General features: G+C 50.9%; 1 protein-coding gene across 2 annotated transcripts in view; it reads right to left on the bottom strand.

Moving 5' to 3' along the window:
- Positions 1 to 18998, bottom strand: part of RRBP1 (ribosome binding protein 1) — a 47337-nt gene extending 28339 nt beyond the window's left edge. For both annotated transcript variants that reach the window (XM_055430274.2, XM_055430276.2), the window contains exon 1: positions 18867 to 18998. The gene's annotated coding sequence lies outside the window, so the exon portion shown is untranslated. The remainder of the gene's footprint in view (positions 1 to 18866) is intronic.
- Between the last annotated feature and the right edge of the window lie 5463 nt (positions 18999 to 24461).

Raw genomic sequence — 24461 nt, 5'->3', positions numbered from 1 at the left:
TCCTATTCTAAGGAAAATCACTCTCATTGCAGGAAAAACACATGACTTTGCTGTCTTTCTACGAAACCCCTGCAGGAGAAGGGTGGACTGTGCCCGGCTCTCTAGGGCAGCACCTTCCTCAGGGGCAGCCGGACACTTACTTCTCCCAGACTGTTGCCAGGGGCTGCAGCTCTGGGTCAAACTCCACATCCTGGTCCACAAGCCCAAGGGGGCTCATGGAACCTCCAGCTCTTGGGGCAGCAAGTTCTGACCTCTGGCCATGGGTGCCACATACACAGAGGTCAGGAGCCTTCGAGACCACACTCATAGCTGAGTGCAAAAAGTCTGGAGGGGAGGGGTCCAGGAAGCGGGAGGGCGGGGACAAGAAGCTGGAATGTTCCACCGTCCCCTTCTAATCCCTGCTGCTCGGTGGGCATCCACAACTGAAACGCTGGGTCCTCACAAGGACCCCTCAGAACTCTGCTGACATGGACACGTTTCAGGTACAAGGCAATAGCATAACCATGACATCCATCCTATTCAGGTGACAAAAATCCTCCGACCTACTGTGCAGCACAGGAAACTCCTCAATATCCAGGAAAAGAACCCAAGAAAGAGTGGATACAAAAACCCTCTGCAATGCCCTTCTCCAGAGGCAGCACCTGGTCAGGGGTCCGGGTCACCCAGCTGCAGGTCTGCAAGCCCCGGGTCCCCGACATGCCCTGGAGGGCAGGTCCCATGGAGACCCTGGGCCACCAGCCCCCAGGACAGGCATTGCCCTGCCCCATCTCATCTCCCCCCACCCCCAACTCCATCCCTTTTCCTGCACCATGGATTCTGCAGCCAAGTGGTTTGGGCAGAAAAGCCACGGATGAAAAGCTGGTTTTGGCTCTCAAACACAGGATACAAGATATTCTCTGCCAGGGGCAGAGTGGAGAGAAGCCAGCTGCGAGAGCATTTCCCTCTGCACGGCAGACGGACATCTGAGGCCATCACTTCCTACGCCTCCAAATACACTCAAGGTCAGTCTTCAAGGTTAGCCTGCCAGGTGCTCCACACACAGTCAAAGGACCCTGGCAGGAACCTCCCACAAGGCTGTGCTGTGTGCCGTTGCATCCTGAGTGGGCTGACCACAGAGGATCTGCGCTGTCGATCCCGGAAACTTCTACAAAATGTACACGTTTATTTACAACGGCCGATCTGCTTAGAGTGTGAAGCAGAAGGCCAGTCAAGCACAGGGAGCAGACGGCCGCACCGAGGCTCAGGAACCACTCCCAGGCTCCATGGCTGAAACGCTGGGCCCACCTTGGAGGTTCTGAGGGCATGGCTTTCTTCTGCTCCTGGGAGTAAGGACTGGGGAACAGAGGTTGTGTGGACACCTCAAGCATGGACTACCACCGCTGATTCACTCGGCCTGACCAGGCTAGTGCAGTTTGGCCAGGTCAGTCCAATCTGGCAACAGGGATTTGGGTTGGTTTTGCAAAAGGACTCTTAATAGCAATCCTGGGGCTGGGTTGTGTCACCACCCAGCTGTGCCGTGGGGGGCCATGTGTGGGCACTCCAAGAAACGACAGCAGGGGGTGGGGAGGAGGCTGTCGAAGAGACCCAGCCCCATTTCCTGGGTGTAAGGTGACTTACCAGGAAGGCACAAAGCCAAAACAGAATGACAAGAGAATAGAGATATTAGCAGATATGACTGCATCATCAAGTATTTCAAATATACACAAGATTAAGAGAAATATTCTGAATGTCCATTTATCCACCACCCAGGTTTAGCAAATCCAAACATTTCCCCCATTTACTTTAGATAAACATTCAGTGTCTCGTCTTTCCTTCCACAGAGGACCAACACCCAATGTGCCACCATGCTCACCCATGGGTGCCCACCGGACAAGCCCAGGACCACCCTGGCAAGGGATGCATGGGACCAGCCCTGCGAGTATCACTGGGCAACATTTTATCCTCCAGAACACACCACTGGCGCAGGGTGGGCACTGTGCCACCAGATGCTGCCAACTGCTCCCTGGGGGCAGCATGAGGCCCCATCCTCCACTCACCCCCTAGACATGTCCCCACCCGTTGCCAGTGATGCTGGGCCTCCCATGGAGATGAGCACTTCGCACTTCTCCTATGATGTAGTCTGTTCACATGCTTGGTCTGTCTTCTAAAGGGCTACCTTTTTCTTTGATTTATAAGTGTCCTTTACATAGCTTGGATATGAACCATTTGTTGTTTTCAACGACATGAGTTTGAGTGAACTCTGGGAGTTGGTGATGGACAGGGAGGCCTGGCGTGCTGTGATTCATGGGGTCGTGGAGAGTTGGACACGACTGAGCGACTGAACTGAACTGAACTGAATGTATCCAAGTCTGTGAAGCCGACTCCTTGGGAAACACCCTGATGCTAGGAAAGACTGAGGGCAAGAAGAGAAGGCGGTGACAGAGGATGAGATGGCTGGATGGCATCACTGACTCAATGGACATGAGTTTGAGCAAACTCCAGGAGATGGTGAAGAACAGGGAAGCCTGGTGTGCTGTAGTCCCTGGGGTTGTGCAAAGAGTTGGACACAACTTAGCAACTGAATAACAAGTCTCTGGTTTCATTTTTAACCATCTTGTTTGTTTTTACAGTGTTTTCTTCTATCAGAGCTATTGCCCCAGAGTCTGGTGCTGCCCAGGAGGCACTGCTGGTAAAGAACCCACCTGCCAATGCTGGAGATGTAAGAGACTCAGGTTCGATTCCTGGGTTGGGAAGATCCCCTGGAGGAGGGCATGGCAAACCACTCCAGTACTCCTGCCTGGAGAATCCCATGGACAGGGGAGCCTGGTGGGCTACAGTCCATGGGGTCACAAAGAGGTGGACACAACTGAAGCAACTTAGCACACACACAAAAGAGTCAAAGATAATGTTTCCTTTTTCTTTTAAGGAAAAAACTTGTTCTCCTTTCAATCTAAATAATCACTCAGTCGTGTAAAGAGGCAATGCACTCCTAGGGGTCAAAACTTGAAAAGCACAAAACGGCTGATACAGAGTGAAAACCTCCCTATATCCCTGCCTCAGCCACTCAGGTCCCAGCCACTGGAGAGAAGTCCTTTACTGTTTATTTTCTTCCACACACTTCAGAAAGCTTTTTGTAGTTCAGTTTAATCACCTGAGATTTACTCTATATGACAGGAGACACTGTCCGCTTCTCTCATGGCTTAAATTGCCCGGCACCCCTTCTGAACTGGTCCACTCTTCTCCCCGACTTGCACAGTTGCCTCTGCGCCACCAGGTTTGATGGACTTACACTCTGTCCCACCTGCATATTTATCTGTGACCAGCATCAATACCACATTTTGGCCCACGCATCCCCTCCAAATCCCAATTTCACTGTGATTTTTGAAACAGACTAAATTTACAGATGCAGGTGGGGACAGCTGACTGGACACCATGGGAACTGTCACTGAACAGAGTGTATAGCGCTCCATGTATTTAAATGTCCTTTTATATTATACTTGCAAAGAGCTTTAATGATCTCTATAGAAAGTTTTACATGTCTTTTTTGGTGTTGTTAAGGTTATTGCTATTTTTAAGTGTACAAGAAAAAGATACCTTTTTCTATTTCTAGCTACAGGCATCCAGCAAAGTTATTCATATTTGCACGTGTGTTGTTTACCTAGATATTACGCTAAACTTTCCTCAAATACAGGAGTTTGTCGATTCTCTTCACGAAAAAAAAAATCACCTATGAAAAAAGACAGTCATTTCTTGCTTTCTAAGCCGGATCATTGCATCTCTTTTTCTCATGTCCCTGAGCTGGGCAAGAACTCTGAGCAGGCTTGCTGGTCTTGTCGCTGAGTCTCCACTTCTGATGTCACTATTAGATGCTGTGTTGGTACAAAACTTATTCTATGAATATCAGGTTAAGCTGTCTTATATTCCCAGTTGCCTTTCCTTTTTAATAGCTGGGCACTAAGTTTGAGCAAATGCTTTTTCTTTATCATTTGACATTTTTTCTAATCTGAAATGGGTTGAACTAAAATAACACACATTCCAGTGTTAACTCACAGATGGTTCTGAGTGTGTAGACACTTCTTGATGGTGGGTCTTTTCCTTCTTAATCCCTCACTAGATTTGGTCTGTTGACATTTTTCTGGGGGATTCAGGGCTATGAGCTCTCATGTGAGGGGAGGCAGAATCGTCCTCAGACTGTGCTTCCATAGTCTTGGCAGCAAGGTCGCCTCAGTCCCATAAGCTGAGGATCACCCCTTTCCCTCTGTTCTTTGCAGATCCAGAAGAAATGGCCTGTAAAACCATCAGAGTCTGGTTTTTCACGATCTGTTCCTGGAGGGGGAGGAGTGGGTATAGAGCTGCTTTTTTAAAAACTTGAAGTATAGGTGCTGTTGCAGATGTACAACATAGTGATTCACAACGTTTAAAGGTTTTTTAAGTATAAAACTGCTCCATCCACAGTTATTATAAAATACTGGTTATGCTCCCCATGTTGTACAATATACTCTTAGGGCTTGTTTTATTTCGTTTTATTTTTGTAGCTTATTTTATACCTCTTAATCCCTTTCCCCTGTACAGCCCCTCCCCCTTCCCACCCCCTCACTGGTAAACACTATTTCCTATTATCTGTGAATCTGCTTCTTTTTTGTTATATCCACTAGTTTGCTGTATTTCTTAGATTCCACATGTAAGTGATATCGTACATTATTTTTCTTTCTCTAACTTATCTCACTTCACACAATACCCTCTAGGTCCACCCATGTCGCAAATGGCAAAATTTCATTCTTTTTTAATGGCTGAGTAGTGTTCTATTAGCATTTCACTACATATATGTTACATATACATCTGACATCTTCTTTATCCATTCATCTGTCTGTGGACATTTATGCTGTTTCCACGTCTTGACTATTGTAAATAGTTTTGCTATGAACGCTGGGGTGCATGTATCTTTTTGAACTAGTGCTTTTGTTTTCCTTCAGATGCATACCCAGGAGCAGAACTTCTGGGTCATATTGTTGTTCTATTTTTAGTTTTTTGAGGAACCTCCATACTGTTCTTTTCCACAGTGGGTGCACCAGTTGACATTCCCACCAACTATGTATGAAGGTTCCCTTTGGTAGAGAGCTGACTTTAATTGCTATTTCAATTTCAATGATGATTCCAGGACCCGTTTATGGGTTTGTGATTCAATCTACATAATTAATTTTCATCACTCCTTCTTTTAACTTCCATTGGTTCATTCTGTTCTTTCTAACTGCTTGACATGAACATTTATTAACTTTCAGGCCTTTTTTTCTTTTTTCTTGTAGCAAATATTTAAGGTAATAAATTTTCCTGTAAAGTACTACTGTAGCTTTATCCTCCAAGCTACAATGCACTATTTTCATCAGTGCTCAGTTTGAAGTATCTTCCAGTTCCCCAAAGACCTCTGACTCACAAAATGGCAGCGTCCTTAACACTCCTAACATGTGAGGGCTTTGAATTACCATCAACAATCCTAATTCAACTGCACTGTTCATCAGAGGATCCATTCTGTGTGATACAGGTCGAAGCTTTTACACTTGTAACCATGATCCAGGAAGATAACTTGACCCAGGACACACACATGCACGCTCTTATATGCACAGTATGTATATGAACATGTAAATAATAAGACTCATGAAACAGTAACTCAGTATTTGCATGTGTCATGCACTGGTATCTCCTAAGCCATCAACATTTTTTAAAAGTTTTTCACAACAAATTAAATTGACTTTGAGGGTCACGACACGCTGGGCCTGGAGTCTGACAAAGCACTGGCTTGGATTATGATGTTGGGGTGTCTTGCTAGGTTGTGGTCAGCTTTTACGAACATGTACTACGGGAAAAATTGCAGGCAGAAGGAGAAGAAGGTGGCAGAGGATAAGATGGCTGGATGGCATCACCGATTCAATGGATGTGAACTTGGGCAAACTCCAGGAGATGGTGAGGGACAGGGAGGTCTGGCGTGCTACAGTCCATGGGGTTGCAAAGAGTCGGACATGACAGAGCAACTGAACAACCACAACGTACTCTGTGGACTGAGGGCCGCACATTCCAGTGTATAACCTTCTGTAGAATCCCATTCATTTTCTGTCTGCTTAATCTAACAGCTACTGAGAGCTTTAAGAATCTCCCTCCATGAGCATGGATTTGCCAGTTTCTCCTGGGAATCTGTCAATCTGTGCTTTATTGGGAGGGCATCTTATCAGAATATAAAATCAGAACCGCGACATCTTCCTGATGAAGTGCCTACTACTTTATCCTCTGTTATAAAGTGATCCTCTTTATCCCTAATGATTTTTTTTTTCATTTCATTGTCTGATTATTTTAAAAGTTACATCAGTTTCTGGGGGGGCGGTTAATATTGGCCTAGAATCATTTTCTGTTCTTCACTTGCAACCTTTCTGGGGTCATGTTTTAAGTGGAACTCTTAAAAATAGCATATAGCTGGATTTTAAGACTAGCATGGCAATTTGTCTGTAACTGGTAGGTTCAGTTCATCAACATCTTCTATTTGGACTCATTTACACCTTCATCTTGTTATTCTTGTTTACAGTACTTTTTCTTTGCTTATTCCTCGCTTATTTTCTTATTTTATTTTGCATTCCACTAGACATCTTGTCCTCTGCATTTGAAAGTTACACTCTTCTGTATTCGGGTGTGTCTATGTGCAAGTGTTCTTTTAAAAAATTGTGATTAACCAAAAAATAATTGTGATTAAAATGCCTTTTCCCCTTACATTCTCTTAACACACACACCTGACAGCTGACACTTCCCAACAAAGGAAGAGCCACAGCAGCCTTGGGTCTGGGGCCTCCATGGGGCGGCGGCGGGGCGGGGGTTTCCTCTCCCCACCCCCCACCTTCTTCTCCCTCACACACACCTGGACCACCTGCACATACTCTGCAGTTCCAGACACTCATGCTTATATTTCCCAAATGGTCCCCCGTCTGTCTGCCAGTCACTGCTTCCTGCATCGCAGGCCTCCTGCATCTCTGAGTCTCCCCAAAGCACATCCTTGACCACCTGTTTCAGCAAGAATCTCCTCTTAGCAACATTCTCAGTCCTTGCAGTCCTGAAAGGATTTCTTTCCTTCACTGTCATTCAGCATGAATGGTTGGCTGAGTACAGAATTCCATCCTGAGAGTTGCTTACTCTCACCACTCTGAAGATATTGTTTTATTTCTCTGGCTTTATTTTTTTTTTTTGGTGGGGGGAGGGGTGGGCATGCTTAGTATCAAAAGGCATATTGGCATATTGTCAATTTATCATTTATAAGATCTTTAAAACAAAAAGATCTCGCTACTTTTAAGATACATCTTTTGGGTTCTGAGGCTTCAACAAAACCTTTAGGTATGTAGTTATTTTTATCATCTAATTCAAGCTCACCATGCTTTCTCACATGTTTCATGGGTTCTGGGAAGCAATGCTCCTGCTTTTCTGCAGTAACTACTAACTGCACCTCAACCTCTGCCACCACTCAGGAGAGATCCTCAGACCTGTGTTCCACTTCACTGATTGTCTCTTCAGCTGAATCTAACCAGCTCTGTAATCAATCACTTCTTTGAGGTTCTTCTCCCCCCGCCCAAGTTTCCCGTGTTTTTTCCCTGGTGCTATTTTTTTCCCATTATTGGTTTTCAGTACTTTTATACCTCTTAATAGTGACTCTGGGGGGATTTTATCAGTGGCAATCCTGTCTGGTCTGAATTTTGGGCTTGTCTCCAAACAGCTATTTTATCTCTGCTTCAACAAAGCCTTAGGAGAAAGCAACAGTGAGGACAAATTTTCAGAGGCAGTATCATCTCGGGTTAAACATTCCCAGCCTCTCCTGCCTCAGGACAAATCAGATAAGTTCTCTTATCATCTCCACGCCCCCCAACCAGCAGTCCTTTTAACTCAGGTTTTACATGGGAGTATGGAGGGGGATTCCATTCCCTCCACGCAGCTCCCACCTGGACATAAAAGCCAAAGACCCAAGACCCAGACTCTGGATGATAACACCCACTCCAAAGGGCCAGTTTACATCTGTGTCCCTGCCACTTACCCTGCTCCCCGGGGGCTTATGGCTTCTGGCAATCTCTTTTACTACCTTGCAAGTCCAGCTATGTTTTTTACAGAATGCTTATTTGGGCCTCCCTTGTGGCTCAGCCGGTAAAAGAATCCGTCTGCAAAGTGGGAGACCTGGGTTCCATCCCTGGGTTGGGAAGATCCCCTGGAGAAGGGAAAGGCTACCCGCTCCAATATTCTGGTCTGGACAATTCCATGGACTGCACAGTCCATGGGGTCTCAAAGAGTCAGAACAACTAAGCAACTTTCACTTTTGGAGAAGTAAATGGCAACCCACTCCAGTACTCCTGCCTGGAAAATTCCATGGACGAAGGAGCCTGGTAGGCTACAATCAATGGGATCACAAAGAGTCATACACGACTGAGCAACTTCACTTCCCTTATTAACTCCATCTAACATGAAATCTTCAGATCACGTCATATTACATTTTAAGGGCAACCGCTAATTCTTTTTTTTTTTAAACCCAGAAAAACTAAGAGAAAAATCGGTAACTGAAAGATATATTCAGAAATAATCTATTTCATGTTCTAAGAGGATGGAAATAACTGACTTCCTATTTTCAAGAAACAATGCTATTAATTTTAAAGAAAGCTAAAACACCAAAAATAGAAATGTACTCTATTCCAAGCCTGGGCTTATTCATTGGCCATTTCAGATTCAATTTCTTTGCCTAAGGAAAAATAAATAAATAAATAAACCACTGACACGTTTTTGTGTTTCTCCAAAATAACAGTCTTTGGAAAAGTTAGGTACATAAATAGATCTAAATCTTCTCGCCTCATCAGTGAAGACAATACCCCACAAGGTAGGAATAAGGAACCCCAACTCCTCAAGATACATACAGGCTATTCAGACATGCAGAGTTCTTCCTGCAGCGGACACGGGGCACCCAGGGAGTAGGATCAATGGTTTCCCACTGCATTCAGTCGAACCCCAGCACATCCATGCTCCTGAGCATCTCTGAATGCAGGTTCTGTTAGGGGACGTACACGGACTGAAACCGCCCACCCTGGCCAGGCCCTTTAGTAACCATTCGCATAAGTTGTTTTATGACAGGAGATCCTGGTAAGGAATACGGACCTAACAAGCCACCACCATCCAAAAGAGTTTGGCAAAGGTCAAAAGGAGACATCGCGTGTGCATCCACTTCCCAGAATCCCTCTCGCTAGCATACATCTTGGCTGAGCGATGCGTGCACCACCAGGAAAGACTGAATTAGAATGACTGGCCAAAGACCACCCGGAAACTGATCCCATCACCATCAAACCCGAGACTGCGAGTCATGTGGCAGAGCTGTTCTCCTGGGTTCCCTTAACCTACTGCTCTCCACTCGGGTGCCCTTCCCAATAAAGTCTCTTGCTTTGTCAGCACGTGTCTTCTCGGACAATTCTTTTCTGAGTGTCAGACAAGAGCCCACTCTTGGGGCCCTGAAGGGGGGCCTCCCCCTTCCTACAACAGTTCCGCTAAACATAGGTCAGGTGGGAACCACCCATTGACACCACATCGCAACAGCACAGGTACCTTGGTGGAGGAAGAGAACGTATGCCATACAGTCTTACTGGGGAAAGGTATTTTTCTTGGTTTTTCTGCTTTTACACTATTGCAAACATTGCCTCTCCTAAGTTTCATTCTCTGTTGCTGGTGACACCAACACCAACAAGTAGTTGATCTCTGTTCGGTGATTCTGGCCCACACCCTCCCCCCAACCCCCGCCCCGACCCGGCAACTTGCCTGTTTCTACTAACAGTGTAGATTAAAAAATTTTTTCTACACATGTAAGCATGTTGCCTGTAGATCCTGTTCCTTTCTTTCCTATCTTCAGCTTCACTTTTCTTGAGTGTTGGCACAGGGTAGGACCACCAACACCGTGCATGAAATGAGTGTCAGCAAGCACCCCATTCTTTCTCATCTCAAAGTGAAATACCTGGGTATCTTGCTATTTAGTGTGATGCTCAGTATAGAGCTCCTGAAGGCAACCCTTTCATCAGGTTCTTGGTTGTCTTCTTAGCTCAGTGTTGTTAAATTATGTTTTCCTAGAAACTGACTTATGTTGCTAAAAGTTGCAAAATCATTGCCACCTTGGGATGAAAAAAGATGTCTAGTATGTAACAGTGCAGTGCAGCCCCCTCCCGTGGATGGATACTCCAAGTTCTAATAAACACCTAGGACACAGGTTGACTCTTATTGAGCACAAGTTGTTCATCCTAAAGGAGATCAGTCCTGAGTGTTCATTGGAAGGACTGATGCTGAAGCTGAAACTCCAATACTTTTTGGCCACCTCATGAGAAGAGTTGACTCACTGGAAAAGACCCTGATGCTGGGAGGGATCAGGGGCAGGAGGAGAAGGGGACGACAGAGGGTGAGATGACTGGATGGCATCACTGACTCAATGGACATGAGTTTGGGTAAACTCTGGGAGCTGGTGCTGGACAGGGAGGCCTGGCATGCTGCAATTCATGGGGTTGCAAACAGTCGGATACGACTGAGTGACTGAACTGAACTGAACTGTTCATGAAAACCACTCCTCTTTTCAATGTCACCACATTTGGAGTGAAGCCCCATTCGACACTCAATATTATTTTCCCTTTTCATGACCAATTTTGCTTGATGTGTGTCACCATGACTTATCTTTTTTAAAAATGAAGCTCTGGCTTTGTTGAACTCTGGGAACTTCTCCCGCATTTACAGCAAGGGGCTTCCTTTTTGCTGGGACAGCATTTGCTCGTGGGCAGAAATGCCATGGGCAGCGGAGCCTGGTGAGCTACAGTTCCGGGGGTTGCAAGAGTCAGACACAACTTAGCAACTAAAACACCACCACTGGTAAAATCTGACCCTTCCACAAACCTTTTGCAAAGGCTCATCTTTGATGAAGAACTCTGCAGCCAAGGACTGCCGCCTCTGGGACAGGGTGAGCATGGCGGGAGGCAGGGGCCTTTCATTAGGAGAAGTGGTACCTCAGCCTCCCCTGGTTCCTTTCTGCAGTTGGCCACTGTGGACTATAGTCCAGGCTCTACAACGCTGGCGGGGGTACAACAGAGGACCAGCGCTGGGGGGAAAAGTCCTCACTGTCAGTCACCAAAGTCAGGGGCAAAACTATACTTTATAATGTACTTTATTATATATCGTAACAGAAGCCCCAGATTGGAAACTACCTGAGTGCCCCTCCAGAGTGACACACGGAGAACACACAACACAGGGATGGCCCACCACAGCCCCAGAGCATGGACGGACCTCATGTTCACACGCAATGTCAAGCAGAGACCCAAAGAGCAACACGCGTGTGGGTCCACTCCCCCCGAGTTCACCCGCGGGTGGAGGGACCCGCGAGCTAAAGGTCAGGAGGGCAGTGACCCTCTGGGAGGGGCAACAGCTGAGGGGCACCAGATGAGCTGCTGGGGGATCACATTTCTTGGTCTGCTGGTTAAACAGGGTGCTGCCCCATGGACCTTTACTAAGCTGTAGACACAACGGTGCATTTTTCAATATTTGCATTTTACTTCAGTAAAGAGTTTTACTTTAGTAAGGACTTTCTGGTGGCTCAGGCGGGAAAGCGTCTGCCTACAACGCGGGAGACCCAGGTTCAATCCTTGGGTCGGGAAGATCTCCTGGAGAAGGAAATGGCAACCCATTCCAGTACGCTTGCCTGGAAAACCCCATGGACGGAGGAATCTGGTAAGCTACAGTCCATGGGGTTGCAAAGAGTCGGACACGACTGAGTGACTTCACTTTAGTGAAGAGTTAATGCATATAAATATACATATGCCAACTTGGTAGGAAAATAAGTCCACGTGGCTCTGGAAGGAGCATCTCTGATGCCTGGCGGGTCTGTACTGGCTTGGCCACTCCTATACCACTCAGGTTGCTCACGTGCGCTGACCACGCGGCTCCCATGAGAGGGGAAGTGGAGACCAAGGTCCTGGTGGGCGGGCACTTCCTGCCTTAACTCCCCACAGCCCACACCACACTGTCCCTGGTGGCTTCTGACACCAGAGTGTTCAGAACAAGGCTTGGGGCTTCCAAACTAAGAGGGAAGAAGTGGCTGGGCCTGGCCATGGCGACCTCTGCCCCGTCCATGCCCCGAAGTGCTGCTGAGACTGCCGGCTCGGCATCAGTCACCCAGTCACTCTCCTGTACTGACTCCCTCCCCCGATCACTGTGGTTACTACAAAATTCCCCACAGGATTATCTTTCTTTCTTATGACTACAACTGGTCTAGAATTCCGGGGAAAATGAAAACAGCAGAAACAAAGTTACCTGTAATTCCTATGCAGGGCTAGTCTTAATTAAAAAGGAAATCAGTTTTGCTACAGTTGAGGTGAACCTTTTAACCAGTGAATGAAAAGTGCCAGGAAAACATACCACCTGGGCTGAGGGCCAGAACCTGATCTCTCTGGGTTCTACGTGAAATGAGTGGGCCAGTTCCTACCATCAGAAGGGGTCAAAGTCTAGGATTGACTGTTTCTCTGCCTAAAAGCAAAGGCAGGAGGAGACAAGGGCTGTGGACTCAGCCTGGAAGAGGTACGACCAGCCAAACCCCCTGCTCAAGCACACCCCTCTCGGCTCCCATGCCCCTGCCTCAAGGACACACAGTCGGGGAGGCAGGAGGTTAGCCTCATCAAGCCCTCATGCTCCTCGGCCCCAGAGTCTGGCTAAAAGGAGCGTGGATGGAAGGCTGGTTACCCTCCTGCCACTAAGGAACACTCTTGCTCACAAAGCACAAAATCTTCCTCTTTTTGGAGGCAGCACATTGTTTAAACCAAAAAGAATGTTTTGGCTCCTGGTAAGGGTGCGTCACCAATATGCTTGGCTGCCCCACAAGTCAGTCTAACTCCTCAGCTCGGCCGGGAGGTAAGGATGCTCATGGCGAATTCTCCTCCCGGAACAAGCACAGGCACCTGGGAAGGGCCCAGTCCAGCGAGGCCCCACGTGGGTGACAGCAGAGAACAGGTGGCACTGAGGCCAATCTAACTAGCCTGCGGGTGAGGGTGCTGGGGGGAGAGCAGAGGCCCAAGCCCTCTACCGAGGGTCACTCCAGAGCCCTGGGCTCTGCTGACCAGAGGGCAGCCCACATGCGGCACCGTGGCCACAAGTGACTATCAGCTCCCAGCGGGAGCCAGGCTGAAGGGAACCCCACCGTCACTTGGCTTTGGAATTTTATTTTTTGTGTTTATATTTGATGCTCGAGGAATCCAGGCTACTTGAGGTGGAATCATAATACACTTACAGAACTTGCGCGCTAGAAAATCACCTCTCCATTAGCTTGGCAGGACAGGCATCTACCGTGCACTGCTATTCTAGGTGCCAGGGCTGCCTGGGGAAACCGAGCAGACATGTCCCTGCACTGGGAGAGCTTATGCTCCGGTGACAAAAGTGACAAAGTCAGTCACACATGCGACACATCAGGTGGTGATCGTGCAAAGAAGTGGGACGGCTCATGGGGCTGTCACTGCACAGCCCTGAGGACAGCAGGTGGAGTGGCCACGTGGCCATCTGGGAACCAGTTCCCCCAGGAGAACCACAGCACATGCAAAGGCCCTGTGGCCAGAGCATGCCCAGGAAACAGAGGGCAGCGGTGTGAACGGAGCGGAGGGTGGCGCCAGCAGTGAAGCAGAGGGAAGGCGGGGCCTTGGAGGGTCTTAATGCAGGGTGGCACGACCTGCCCTGGGAACAGACCAGAAAGCGAGGGTGAGGGCAGAGCAGGAAGACGACCCAGAGCCAGTGAAATCCGCCAGGGGATGAGGGTTCCGCACCCAGCCAGCCTGGGGAGACGGGGTGAGTGGACAGAGCTGTAGGTTTGCCGGCATGAAGGATACACGTATGAGAGAGCACGGAGTGAAGGATAAACCAAGGTGTGTGGCCTGGAAGATGGAGCCACCTGGCCTAGTTTCATTTTACATGCGGAGGAAACTGAAGCCCCAGGAAGGCAAAGTCATGTCCAAGGTCACACCACTTACTCTGGGGATTAGAACCCTTCCCCCGCCGCCCCAAGCTGCAGCTCAGGGGAGACCCTAGTGGACTACTCAGGTCACAGGCAGATGCCCTCGGGCTCCTCTGAGCTCTCTGAGGTGGGGGCAGACAGTGCCCCCGGGGACCCAAGCAAGGTATAGTGAGGGGTGAGGGCTGGGAAGAGAGCACAGGCCCTGCTCAGGGAGGCGACTGCAGTCCACGGCTGCCACCAAGAAACAGATCCAGTGGGCCCGGAAATCCCCATTGTCCCCAAGAGAGCTCCAAAATCTAGATTTTTAACAACAACAGCTTCTCCAATTTTAAAAGGTGGCTCAGTGGTTGAGCAACATGGGGCTGGACAAACCTCATGTGCTGGCCAAGGCCCCTCCGTGCAGGTGTGGCCCCAGCCAGGAATCAGTCTCAAGTCAGCCCGAAACACACCTGGTTCACTCACACCTCAGCCAGGGTCAGGGCACAACATTAAAGCCCTGAGTCTAAGAATGGTCTTTTATTACAACTTTGAGGCCAGCAGATGATGTTCACGACCACAGTAGCTAGCTGATCATTTCCAGCATAGCCTCTCCTACCAACACGAAGGCAGCTGCCGGCCACTCTGGGATCTCTGTTAACTGGGTTGATCCTACTCTACATGCAGTACTGACATGAGGCCGCTCGCTCAGACAATTTCTCTCCAAATACTAACCAATGATCCTGTCAAAGTTACATGGAATGTAACAAAGTGCTGCCAATAGCCAGGGCACACCTGATGCCAGCCAAGCAGGCAAACACCAGGACACTGGACCAGGCAGGGTTCGGAGCCTGCCTGCTATTGCAGCCTTGCTAAAATAATCCAACGTAGAAATTACAAAACCTTCTTTATAAATTACAGCTGCTCTGAGTAGCTGCGCGGGTGGGAGGGACACATCACCCACAGCACTTAAAGGAAATAGGCCATGTGTGTCTGGCCTTTGGCAGTGGGAGCTGGCCTGCCGGTCTCAGGAAACTCACCTGAACTTTTGAGCCTAAGGAAACAGCCTCCAAGGAAGTCCCCAGGTTAATTTTCGGTAATGCCAAATGGCCCTCTTGCCCAGACTCTCTGACTTAGAATTAAATATTTGCTTTCCCATACGCTTTCTGCCCAATATCTATTTTCTGTGTCTGTTACCCTGGGCCATTTTGATGGTGCTGCTTTTAGGCAGGAATCTCACTAGAGCAGGACCCTGCTTCCTGCTTTTTGCCCTGAACATGCAATTTGTAAGGTGCACCCAAGTCAGTCCAAAAGTACTTTCTAAGGTGACATCTCAGTAGGTGGACACACATGAACTGCCATTAGTCAACTGTTCCTGACCTACAGAATGGGCACTTCACAGGGTTCAATGCAACAGTGTCTCTAAATGATCAGAAAAAGCAAAGGCATCAATGGGAGGGAGAAGGCAATGGCACCCCACTCCAGTACTCTTGCCTGGAAAATCCCATGGACAGAGGAGCCTGGTAGGCTGCAGTCCATGGGGTGGCGAAGAGTCAGACACAACTGAGCGAATTCACTTTCACTTTTCACTTTCATGCATTGGAGAAGGAAATGGCAACCCACTCCAGTATTCTTGCCTGGAGAATCCCAAGGACAGAGGAGCCTGCTGGGCTGCCGTCTATGGGGTCACACAGAATCGGACACAATTAATGTGACTTAGCAGCAGCAGCAATGTTCAATGAACACCAGCCACCTGCAGAGCAGTGCTGTTCAGGAGAACTCCCTGTGGCAGGGGAACGGACTGAAATCTGCGCTGACCACCACGTGACACTGGGCACTGAAATGTGGCTCTGTAACTAAGAAATGAACTTCCGTTTTATTAAAGTTTAAACACTTCTGTGTGGCTACCCTACTGGACAGCTCTAGACAGGAGCTTTTGCAGACACGCGTGAGATTCACTTGTCTGCAGTGTATGAAGGCCCGGCACACAGAAGATGGTGGACAAAGCTGTGAGATGAAAGCATGGTCTTCACACTCACTGCTACGCTTCACACTGACTCCCCACCTTCCTTCCACTGAAGCTCTTCATTTCCAGATCGAGGTGCTCCCCTGGAGTGTGGAATTACAAAGCCTGTTGGTGAACATTCAGAAGGCTGTGCCCACATCGCCCAGCAGCTGGGCAGCAAGAACTAGCCTAATGACTGCCTGACCTGCTGGGCCTCCATATTCTCACCCACTGGATGGACACCTGAGATGGAGATCAAAGTTGCGAATCCGTTTCTAAATGGTAAACCTTAAAAATCAAGTTGGGCTGAGCTTCAGTTGTCCAGTGAGACAGCTGGAAAAAATGCACCAGGTTGCTGGTCTGCCTCATTTCATCTACATTTATTCTGTTATGTTCAAAGTGTTAGCTGCTCAGTCGTGTCCAACTCTTTGAGACCCCATGGACTGTAGACCAGCAGGCTCTTCTGTCCATGGGATTTTCCAAGCAAGAATACTGGACTGGGTTGCTGTGTCCTCCCAGCTACTAAATAAACCAGTATTCCAGTCAAATTGTTTGCATTCAACCACTTAGATGGAATTTGGTGCTGCATCATCACTATAGCCTATTGGCCTAGAGCCCCCTTTAGCAAAGAGCATAATTGCTCAAATGTGACTCAATGATTCAGGATTTATTTAAAACTCTCCCGTCACCAAAAAATATTCATGCACCAAGATACCAGTCTAATCCCTTACTCTCTGTAGAAACGTTCAAAGGCAGACTCCTAACTGAAAGCAAAGAGTTCTGTTACAGCACGGTACCTCCGGCTCTACACACGGGACACGGTTTCTAGTCCCAGAAACACCTTTCTCATCCCCCTCTCTCGTCCTCCCCCCAACCCAATCTCAGCTGGCCCAGAAACCCTGCACGGCTCCACCATCTGCCTCCAGTTTTCCTCCTTCACTTAAATAGAGAGGGATGTGGCATGTTTAGGACCTCAGAACTGGAAGCTTCTTCCTGGAAGGAACGCAAACTGGCTGTCTGTGGCGGGGCTGAACTCTGGAGAGTTCACAAAGGAGTGGAGACATCACCAGAGAGCAGCTCGCTGCAGGGTCACCAGGACCTCCTGGTGTTGGGTTAAATGAAGTCAAGACGACCCAGCACCAGGGGACAGAAGGTGCTCCCCAGCCACGTGGGTCGTGAGTAAAGCACACAGCTGCCCTTCTGGAAAGGCTGGACCGAAGAACTGAGTCTCTGGGGACATTCAACAGTCAAAAACCTCTGATGAGCTCTCTGGCTGTCCCCAATTCCAGAAAATGCCCAGACAGTTTCAGCACACCAGAAAAAAACCTGTGAGGTTCCCAAGAGCCTGCAAAGTTTCATTTCCTTGGTGCTTCCTAGGCTGATGACCTCTGACCTCCAGGAGTTATTGCCAAACTGCCTTAGTTTGCACAAGGTCCCCGTATTTCCCAGCACCTACCAGGAGCCTGCCTGACCCCATTGTGGGTGGGTGGTTCTATTTCCAGGCCACAGATAAGGAAATCTGAGTTCATAAAGGTTGAGAACCCTGAGCAGAGGGTCTGTGGCGTGGCAGGGGGTGGGACCCAGATTCTGGGACGTGGCAAGGCTGCGTCTGCAGCGGGCTGGCTGGAGGCAAACCCAGACCCCACCTCCCTCCCGGCCTCTGAACACCCTAGAAACTTACTCAACAGTAACCTCTGACACCTGTGGCCCACTCCCACGCGTGCTGGGTCTCCACCACTTCTCTCTCCAGCAGTCTCTCTTTCCGACGTGGACCTGCATCCCGGAGTTTAAACAGCCTGGCCGACTCTCCACAGTGCGGGTTTGCGGAAGCCAACCCCTTGACCCAAGCTACCGATTCTTATCTGCCATCTGGGGAGGGCTTCCCGAGGCTTCCCAGATGCTGCACTGGAAAGCGCGGACCCCAGCCCGCCCTCCCCAGCCCAGAGCGAGGCTGGGTGCCCCGGGCAAGAGCCAGACCGGGTGCCAGTGCCGGGCGGCCGCGCCGGGGATGCCGCTTCCTCCGGGCCTGGTACTGCCGGCCCATTCAGCGTCCCCGGCCGGGAGCCCTCGCGCCGGGTCCGCGCGGCCAGCCGGGAAAACGGCGCTCCCCGACCCCGCCGCCAGGGGGCGCAAGGACTCGCCTGCCACCCCTCCGGGAAGTTGCCACCGCGGCCCGCCGAGCGTCTGGCCCTGGACGGTCCAGGTCCCCGCAAGGCGGGCCACCCCCACCTCCGCGGCCCCGGGCCCGCCCCGCCCCGTCGGCGCCGATCGGCCCCGCGGAACCGGGGCCGCAGCCCGAAGTGGGCGCGCTCAGCCCCGGCCCCCATTCAATCCCGCCCCCTCTCCCCGCCGGCCTCCGCCGCCTTCCGCCCGCCACCCCCCAACCCCAGCCCGGACTCCAGCCCGGCAACGTCATCCGGCCGCTTCCCGAAGCTTAACCCCTTCCTCCGCCAGCTGCGCGCCGCCCCGCCCCGCCGCCAACTTTCTTCGCCCAACTTCGGAGCTCGCGGGCCGGCCCGACGGCCAGGCGGAGACGGAGGGAAGGAGGGAGCGGCGTCCACGTCGCGCCGCGGGGCCGCGGCCGGTCCCGTCGACGGCGAGGACGTGGGGTCCACACCGCGGGCGCGCTCGGCCGACGACCCCCGCATGGGGCTCGGGCCCGGCACACGCCCCTCCCACCCCGGGGCCCACCGGGACCCCCCCTCGCCCAGGTCCGCGACCGCGGCGACGGCGGGCGGCACCGCCGCCGGGGGAGGGGCCGCCAAGGAGACGTGTCACTCCCGGCGCGGCCCGGCCCGGCCCGGCCCGGCCCCGGCGCCCCGACGGCCCAGCCCGCGCGCCGCCGCCGCCGCCGCCGCTGCTGCAGGGCCCGGCCAAGTTTCTTACCTGCAGCCGGAGACGCGGGAGGGAGAGCGAGAGGGCAGGAGCCGCCGCCGCCGCCGCGGAACCGGGAGAGAGAGGAGCCGGCCAAGCCTCCGCCGAGAAGCCGCCCCCCAAGCAGCTGCAGGCGCCTCGATCCCGACGCTGCCCGCCCCGTCCGCCGTCCGCTCCGGCCGCTCGCTGGCTGCGTGCGCGCGTGTGGAGTCGTGGCACTTTCTGCCTCGGAGCTGGCGAACGGCCCCCTCCGCAGGGATCGCCGCCTCCTGCCTTCCCCACCCGGGCCAGCCATTCATCTAGCCGCCTTTCCCCATTGGCTCGCACCCCGCCACTCTGCCGGCCGCTGGCCAGTCAAAACGCCGGCAGCCGAGCCGCGGCGGCTCCCATTGGGCTGGGAGGCGGGCCTCCGCCTCGGCCAATGGGAGAGGGGAGGAGCTGCGGGGCGCCGCGGGGGCGGGGCCGGGGCGAGGGGCGGAGCCGGGGCGGGGGCGGGGCCGCGCCGTGCGGCGCTCGGCCCCTGCGCGGGGGCGGGCCGGGCCGGGGCGGGGCCGGGACTCTCGGCCACACGCAAGGGAGGGGGCGCTGGCCGGCCCCGCCCACTCCTGGCGCCGGCCCAGCGCGCGGGCGCCGACCCGGGCCAGGCTCTGGGCCGGCGGGACCGCGGAGGTTCGAATCCAGGCGGCTCTCCGCCCGCGCCCCTGGCCCGCTCCGGGCTGATGTGGCGGTGGGTGTCGCCCTTAGCAGATGGTTGCGCAACACGGGAACAGTAGGGAGAAATGCTTCGTCTAAAAACCAGCTAACTTACCCCCGCAGCAGCGCCCCCTCCGGGCGCAGGATGAGAGGACAAGTCCTGCCGGCGGCCAGTCCCGAGACGGCTTGTCCCTATGTTCATTGCAGTCGGCCCCAGAAAGAATTTTCTCGAGTGAATGGAAGATCGAGGGTGGAAAGTCCAGACGACGCGCAGAGGAATGGAGGGCGGACCTCACTTGCACCCATTTTCAGGGCGGTTACATCGAGACACAGTTCAGACCTCAGCTGGCAGCAGGGCCACAATTGCAGTTCTCTTTATGACTGCAAGGAGATCCAACCAGTCCATCCTAAAGGAAATCAGTCCTGAATATTCATTGGAAGGACTGATGCTGAAGCTGAAACTCCAATCCTTTGGCCATCTGATGCGAAGAACTGACTCATTAGAAAAGACCCTGATGCTGGGAAAGATTGAAGGCAGGAGAAAGACGACAGAAGGTGAGATGGTTGGATGGCATCACCGACTCGATGGACATGAGTTTGAGCAAACTCTGGGAGTTGGTGCTGGACAGGGAAGCCAGGCGTGCTGCAGTCCATGGTGTCGCAAAGAGTCTGACACAACCGAGCAACTGAACTGAACTTATGGCGTTTATACCGCGCTGTGGGAAGGAGCGAGGTCTGAGCCAAATAAACTCGCCCACTTCCCAGAAAACTGAGCAAACGGCTTCCTTTTGGGACTTCCTCCCTGATCCCCATCCCAGCCCCACCCCCACCCCACTCCCAGCCCCATATAAGCCAACACTCTCTTTTCGTACCAAATAAATCTTTCAATTACGATAATTTTAGGCCTGGTGTTTAACCATGATATCAGTTTAAACTTGAGCCAAAGCCAATTTCTTTGAAATTAAGGTTTCTGAGAGGCCAAGGGGTCTGCTGCAGGCTGTTGTGCCCCACACCACTTCCCCTGCCTCCCCCACCCCCGCGTGGCTGCTGCATCCTCTTCACAATATCTGTTTCTTGGACAATTTCACATACTCCCTCCCCCTTTGTCACTGGTACTGTACACGTTGTTAGAAAGATGTGCAAAGATAAGTCATCAGAGAATAAAGAGAGATTGGTTTGAAGTTAAACCGTTCATTCCTATTTTTAATCTCAGCAGTTCTCTAGCACATTAATGATTAATCAAGGGGAATTAACCTGGATTAGCTTTGGACAGTCTTTTTTCCAGTGGTGAACTCTAGCTCCACATAAAAATCAAAAATTCCAATTTCCTGCTGTTGTATGTTACCAGCTAGTTCTAGTTGACCATGGGTAAACCAGTTAAGCTCTCTGAATATGGGTGTACCTTGTAAGACAATCACTACCCCCTCTGTGTTTTGGAGGTTCGTTCTTCCATCCTTTTGTTCATTCATTCATTCACTGGTGTTTGTTGAGTGCCTGGAATTCATTACCAGGCTGGCAAACAGCCAGGAGGGTTACACAGACCCAGTAAAGACCCCATTGCCCTGGGAAGCCTTGCTGTGGGCAGAGACCTCCTTCTTAAGACTCATTCATACTGTTTAGATTTTCCCAGAAGCAGATCCTGACTGGTACGGTTTGGATGCAAGGGACTCACCTGGGGGGTGATCACGGGAAACACTAGTAGGGACAGCAGGATGGGAAGGGCTGATGAAGAGTGCAATATCAAACAAGTGACCTCTGCAGGCAACCAAGGCTCAGTTGGGCACATGGGTGTCATGTGGAAATCTCCCAGGGGTGTCCCACCTGCAGGGTGGGACTCCCACCAGTCCTTGTGGGTGGAGGGCTTCTTCTGGAGGGACTTTAACTCACCCAGAGTTAAAGCCAGAGACAGCCTTTCAACAGAGAGAAGCAGCTGTTTGCAGCAAGAAGCCCTTGGCAGAGTCTGAGTGCCTGGGGCATCTGGGGTCCAGACGAGCGTCTTCTAATAACTGTGACCCCAAGGCTGACACAGCGCCTGCACAGAGTGGGGGTTCCGTAAGTGCATGTTCCGTAAATGTTGTTAAATGAACCACAGAGTTACAAAGTCCCTGAGAGTGAAGGGTGTTTACAAATAAAGGAGCTTTCTGTCTGTTCCCTCCTGTGATTGATGTCTGGTTTGGCCCTAGTGCAACATATGGTTCAGCATGCATGAGTGGCCCGGCCTTTGCCTTCTCCTTTCTTCGGTCCCTGCTCCTTGTCCAACCTCCACAAGGAGGTCACCCCCAACCCCCAATGCACCCCTGCTGCAGCCTGACCTTCCCTCATGACCACTGCTGTGCCCATGGACCTAGCCTCAACATGGTCCCACCTACTCAGTACATCTCAGCCCAGTGCTTGCCTCAGGTGTGTCTGTGGAAAAACAGGAACTGAGCCAGGACTTGAAGAATGGGCTTCCCCAGGCTCAGAACCCCTGGCCCTGCAGCAAACACAGAACTATCAAGTCACATGGGAGGAGACAGTTGTGATCGCACAGCACAGCCTCCGGGGCCTGTCTGCTCAGGGCCAGCACCAGGCCAGAGCCCAGGAATCAGGTCCCTGCCACCCCCTAGGATGACAGTCCAGTGAGGGGCTGTCACATGCAAGCAAGTCAGAAAGATGTCAAGGTGCATTCAGACAGAGGAGAGCAGAAGGTGACAGCGGTAGCTTGAAAGAGGACGGAAAGCCAGCCCGACCAGAAGGTAGGAAAACAGGACAGAGGCCTGTGATCTAACATGGCACAGTGCACAAGGGGTCCTGCTGAGCTGTGGTATTTTGCCAAAGCCTGGAGGGTGAAGGAGAGGGTCAAAACAGATGTGTCTCAAAAGGGGAGCATTACGGGCCCAAGGGACCCATTTAGAGGTGATTCGAACATGCCACACCTTGGTGATAGTGATAGTTATGCCATCAAATTATGAGCTCCTGAAGAGGGTGAATTTGGTTTGTAAGCAAATTATTCTGCCATCAGCCTAACTCTAGGGAAAAAAAAAAAAAGATGTCCTTTTGGATCTTGGTTGTATATTAAAAACAAACATTCTTATTAGGAAAAACTAAACATACAAGAATAATAACCTTGTACGGCCCATCAACTCACCACAGGGCTTTGCTTCCTAACTTGCAGATATTATTTTTTTAAGAGTAGGCAGAAAAAGAAGAAGATACCTTACAGTGTAAAAAGAGGTTTTTACTTTATCAACAACTATAAAAGGGTGATAAATGACAAACAGAAAGAAAATGTCATGTAAAAAAGAAAAAGTGTGGCAGAGCACAGTCTCAAAGGGCATCCGGGCTCCAGGAATTGCCGTTCCTGGGCTCTAGAATACAGGCTCAATAGCTGTGGCATGTGGGGTTTGTTGCTCCGCGGCACATGGGATCTTTCTGGACCAGGGATGGAACCCTTATCGCCTGCATTGGCAGGCAGATTGTTAACCACTGGACCACCAGGGAAGTCCCCCGGTTCCTTATTAGAGCTCACATGTCTATGGGTCAGCTGAGGCTTGGCTGATCTTGGCTGGTTCCTGCATAGGGTGGGCTGGGGGGAGCGGTACACCTCTTGTCTGGGTGTGCCTGGAGCATCTCAGATGCTGCTCCACTTGGCTCACTCCTTTTTTGGGATATGAGAGGCTAGAGAGGGGGTTCACTTCTCATGGTGATGCTGAGAAAGAGAAAAAGAAAAGAAGCAGGAGTACACAAGGTCCCTGGAAGGCTTAGAACTGTTTTGTTTTCTACCTCATTCTGTTGGTCAAAGCACCTCACGTGGGCAAGCCCAGGTTCAAGGGAGGAATAAATACGAACAGGGTGAAGAAAAGGTGCCACTGGTGCATCCTATCACTGAGTCCAAGAAGCACGAGGAAAAGGTGAATCAGGAGAGGGAGGGGTTACCAAAGAGAGAGTTTTAAAAAGTGAAGAATGGTTGATGCAGCCTGGAGATTCAGCAAGATGAAGACTGAAGTGTGTATCAAATGTGGCAACTCAGGAATCATGAGGGACCTCCACAAAACAGCTTTAGAGGAAGGGGCAGGTGAAAAGGTGGCCACCAAACTGTGGGGGCTGAGAAACAAAAGGGAGGATGAAACATGATCCATTCATCCAACAGATGAATTCAACTTGGTACCTATTACAGGTCAGTCCTGTTCTAGGTGCTGGGGAGACAGCCTTGAATACGGCAAAGGGTTCTTTTCATGGAGTCCACATTCTAGTGGGAAAAGAAAAAGACAACTGATAAATAAGCAAGGTGAAGTGAGATGGTGCCAAGGGCTACAAGGAAAGAGAGGGAGCTCATGTAGTAGAGGGGTGGGCCTTTGGGAGTGGGGGTGCCGAGGATGCAAGAAGCTGGTCAGAGAAAACGCTTCTGGGGAAGTGATGGTTGAGAAGAAGCTGATCTTATGTAAAGAAGGAAGAATAAGTGAAAAAAGCCAGTTTTGTGCCCTGAAACAGGAGCTTGGCAGCTATTTCAGGGGACAAAAAGAAGGCTATGTGGGGACTTCCCTGGTGGTCCGGTGGCTGAGATTCTGTGCTACCAGTGCAGGGGGCCCGGGTTCAGTCCCTGGTCAGGGAACTAGATTCCATGTGCTTGCAACTAAGACCCAGCGCAGCCAGATAAATACATACTTACATATATTTAAGACTGTGTGACTGAAGCTCAAGGAGGAAGGGAGAGGAAGGCAAAGGCCAGGAGGCAGAAAGGTGCTAGATAGGACAAGGGGCCTCAGGATCCATCCAGCCAGGGGGAGTGGGAACCTGGAGCAGAAGAGTAAGGTCATCTGATCTGCATTTTAAAAGGGACTTTCCTCGAAGTCCTGGAGGTTAAGACTTTGCACTTCCAATGCAGGGGGTGCTGGTTCAATCCCTAGTTGGGGAGCTAGGATCCCACGTGCCTCT

This window comes from Moschus berezovskii, chromosome 15 (assembly GCF_049115385.1).
Source record: "Moschus berezovskii isolate FMDL1 chromosome 15, NW_MosBer_1.0, whole genome shotgun sequence".
In the NCBI taxonomy this organism is placed as follows: Eukaryota; Metazoa; Chordata; class Mammalia; order Artiodactyla; family Moschidae; genus Moschus; species Moschus berezovskii.
This window is presented reverse-complemented; position numbering and strand designations above follow the sequence as displayed.